This window comes from Augochlora pura, chromosome 11, assembly GCF_028453695.1.
Source record: "Augochlora pura isolate Apur16 chromosome 11, APUR_v2.2.1, whole genome shotgun sequence".
Classification (NCBI taxonomy): domain Eukaryota; kingdom Metazoa; phylum Arthropoda; class Insecta; order Hymenoptera; family Halictidae; genus Augochlora; species Augochlora pura.
In genome coordinates, this window is record NC_135782.1 from 10,056,524 (window position 1) to 10,061,213 (window position 4,690).

Here is a 4,690-nt window from a genome sequence, read left to right on the forward strand (position 1 = left end):
CCTACCCTTTAAGCACCTTGGATATAGAAGTCGGGACAGCTCGCGTCGATCTTCCGCAGTGAATGGCTGTATTATTCAGGGTCAGGCGGAATTGTGTCGACGAAAATACAAATTTTATAATTCTGTAGTTAAAGTAAGCTGCTGTATCTTTTATGAAACATTACTCGATTGTGGACCTTACTTGAAACGGTAAACATTAGTTGACAAAGTAGCGCAAACGACGTAAACAACCTATTTCACGTATGAAAGTGGATACAAAAATTCGAATCAAGTTTTTGGACGTAGCTCTTTATAAATTAACTCGCACAAATACTGTTACGTAGCAAGCAGCTCCGCAAAAAGATTTTTACTCGAATGAGGTTGTTTTTAAACACTTTCCACGTTGCATTTTTTTATTTTCATAATTTATGGAACATGCATAGGATATAACCTAATCCAACTACTATTCCGTACATATTTATGGGTTTAATTGCGGCGATATCGATCGACATTTGTTAACATAAAATTTAATTATAACGTCTAGTTTCGTAATTTATATATGTAATAATGTTATAGATATTAATATAATATAATGATGTATATAATTAATATGTAATTAGTAATAAGTACGCAACATTAGTTATCACTAATCACGTATTAATGACATGCGTCGTTATATTAAAATCTATTTCAGAATTTCGTATATAAATTGTACAACTAGATATTATAATTATGTTTTACGTTAGAAAATGATAGATATTGTTGCAATTAAAATCAATTAAGATCAATTTATTACGAAATAGGCGATTCAAGTTAATGCTTGTAATTTCGAATTTATCATATTACATACATTTTCATACTATACTAATTTTATTTGTGAAACAATTATTACGAAGTTCATTACGTTGTCCAGAAACATCGAAACATCGAACAGTAGTATGAATAAGATATAAATAATATAATAGTATAAATTTGATATAAATAAGACTGAATAATAAGACATATAAGAATTTTATCATAATAATAATTTTCAATAATGAGGCATATGACGAAATTTTTACCTTACAGTGTTTTGCTATCTGTTTGCACGCGCGATCGATTTATCACAAAGTATCGGCGTATATCGTTCGCTGTTTCCCATTTTTAACAATTTACACTACAATTTTGATATCAATACATCTGTATGACAATATCCCTTTAAAAATAAATGACTTATTCCACAAAATGTTTATTTTTTCAACATGCGTCAAATTGACGTAGAGATTGGTATATAAGAAATTTCCGTCAACCTAGTATTAATATTATCGACAATTTTTGTTTATTGCATTGTCTTTACTTACTCTCGCTTCAAGGACATCGATAACAGAAGAATTAGATTTTATTTCTAGAACTGAATAATATTCATATTCAGTAGATCGTGCATGAAATCTCCGTCACTGACTCGTTACTATAGCGCAAAGGGTTAATTGCCCGCCGACAGTAGGCGCGTGTAGTCGTGCAATGAAAAACGCGGCGAGTTCTGCTCCTAAAAAGAATCTAACAAATGTATTTGCTTTCAATTTGGACAAGTTGTTTGCCTTGATTGAATGGGCATTGTTCGGGCTCGTGATTGATTAAAAAATCAGTCGGCCATTGAATGTGTTTGCACGTAACGTGCCGAATAATCTAATAACAGATGCTCGAAAGACCGCCCACGTTCAGGTGGAGCAAAATCATTTCGATTGTAAGAACAGTTGCATATACACACGGAACCATCCTAACGCCTTCTAAAATGGTATAACTTTTTTATTATTGTGCCAAACGATCTAAATTACTTTTGAGACGTTACAGAGATATTAGTAGAAGTTCATTAGATAATGACTGAAATATTGTTACTAGAGCCTAGAACGAAAATTTCGAAAATGCGTTTTGTTCATGTAAATTTCACATATTAACCCTTTGCGGACGAGAGGCGACTCTTGATCGCCACGACAGTCGGTGTTTATGTTAAGATAATTGTATATAAATTATATAATTATATATAAATCATATTTGTATTACATACGATTGAAGATAATTGCATATAATTGCATATAATTCTATATAAATTATATTTGTATTATATACAATCGAAGATAATTGTATACAAATTATATTTGCATTATATACAGTTAAAGATAATTGTATATAAATTAAGTTTGTGTTATATACAGTTGAAGGCAATTGTACATAAATTATATTTGTATTATATACAATTTCAGATAATTATATACAGATTATATAATTGTACATAGTTGCATATAATCGTATATAAATTATGTTTGTATTATATATAATTTAAAATAATTTGTATACAATCACTCGATACATTTAAGAAAATCGCCTCGTCCTGCTGCCTCACTTGGTCGAAAAGGTCATGGTCCGTAAAGGGTTAAATATTTCATCACAAACTACAGGCATCGAAGACTGCACCGTTTCATTCATTACGATCCCCCCGATGACTTCTCGTGCAATCAGATACGGTTTCTAATGTCCGCCAGGCAGATACGATTATTCCGAACACAGAGATAAAAGCCGGATTCCACTTAACGGCAGACGTTTCCAGTTTCCACGGCGGAGGAACGAAAATAAGGCGGGCAGAACTCTCAGAAAAATGAAAGCTGCCGGTGCCGTATTCCAGGTGCATTTCGAGATAAATACGAAAGCGTCCGAAGCTCTAAGTAATAAGTGCAAAACGATCCTTCTCCGGGCAGCGGGGCGATTAATGTTAATCATCGGAATGCAACTTCTTGCCGGTAGAAAATTATGGCAGGGCAATAAAGGTAACGGACGTTGTTTTCCTTCGGACCAAGGTCCATTATGCTCTTTCACGTCCAATTTATCGTCCCGGCGAATGGAGGTAAGAAGCAAATTGGTCGGGAGCAAAAAGAATTTGATGGGAAATTAGAAGATCAAAAAGAGAACGAGAGAGAGAGAGAGAGAGAGAGAAAAGCTGCGGAGCCGGCGCAACGCGTTCGAGAGTAATTTGAATTCCATCGGCATCATAACCGTCTCCCGATAGTCGACGACTGATGGCCAGCTCAACGGGGACAACTAATTAATCTGGCGGTCGGTAGGATGACAAAGCGTTACGAGTGCAAGGCACACGGTCCTACATTATTAATGAGAGCCGATGATTAGTATACTTTCATTTGTCACGCGGCGCTCAAAGAGGATCTCATTACTCTTGCGCGAGGGACACGCTCTCAATGCGGTCGCGGACGTAAGAAACACGCGAGATTACGTTCCCAATAAATTATCGCTCGCTGAAGCTCCCCGTAATGGGGGAAAATTGCGACGCCATGAGACGCGAAAGTAACGAGGGCCGAGCTTGGTACTTGCCAGGATACGGAATTGAGATTAACAGCCGATATCCTCGCGATCGTTGTTGACGTTCACTTGCTCCGGAATTCGCGGGGAATTCGTCGATTAATCTAAATTTATTCGAACGTATAATTGCCCGGTGCAACGCCGTATTTTAAATCCCCGTGGAAAACACGACAGTGTATTTTTCGGCAGTAAATCGTTTAAAGTTTAATTGTGATAATAATTATGAATTAGCTGAATATGCCAGAAGAAATTGGAACGAAATTATTAAAGCGAATTTGAGGGAAACAAAGAGGCAGAAACATGCGATTTTTGAACGATTAAGTTTGATCACTCACTGTCTACGTATATTAACACATTAACGACGAGCTTTTTTTATTAAAACAAATGAAAATTAATTTAATTCAGTCAGCCATTACCGAGAGTCACTGAGGATCAACAAACAAACCTTTACATCTTCTTTATAGTCTCGAATAAAATCCAGTTAAAGGAACATTAATCCTTATCTTTTCCATCAATCAACCAATTGCAATTTCATCGTCTAGTGAACTAATCTCGCAAACGTGCGAAAAAATTTAGATCGCTCGGCCCACCCGTAAAAAGGTCATCTCTTCGAAAATGCTGCGTGATCAATTCCGCGATCTGCCGTATACGCTTGTTACTTTTACGAAGCGATATAAAATAACAGGTGCCATTGGTCCGCAAGCCTACCGTCGATTATCCGAAATAACATGCCCGAGCCGGCGCATTTCCAGACAGGTGGCCGTAAAACTTAAGGAACTTTAACGTTAGGTTCGTGGACCACCGAGAGAGAATGTTAACTCGCGCGGTCTCGGCTGAGTCACGGTGAACAGCATAGTCTAAAATCAGTCACCCGCCCGGTGAGCCGTATTTCTGTCAGAGTCCACGCGAGCAGACTAACTTACGGCCGCGCTAAACGGGCCGGGCGAAAGTAACGCGCGTATAAAGAACGGGGTTTTATTAGCGGCGGCCGAGGTCCGCGACGCGCTGGACGTCCGCGTCCGGCCGGTTAAAACTAAAGCGCGAGAACCGTACGGCGGACGACAGTATCGCGGATCGAACGGTTGACAAGGCCGAGATAGCGGAACGATGGAATCCGGAGACTGATGGCCGGATATCAACTGCACTCCGCAGGATTAACTCTTATATCATCCCGAAACAGGACGCGCTGCTCGGCGCAGCGTCGATTAATTGCGCTGACTCGCCGGGCACTCGGGTTCTTCGTTTCGCGAGTGTTTCGCTCTGATTTCTCTCGATGAGTTTCCCCATTTTTACGGCGTCGCTGAAATATTCCTGGCCATCGAGCTGCGCGGCGCATTAATTCTTAAGCATCGAACGGGGCCGA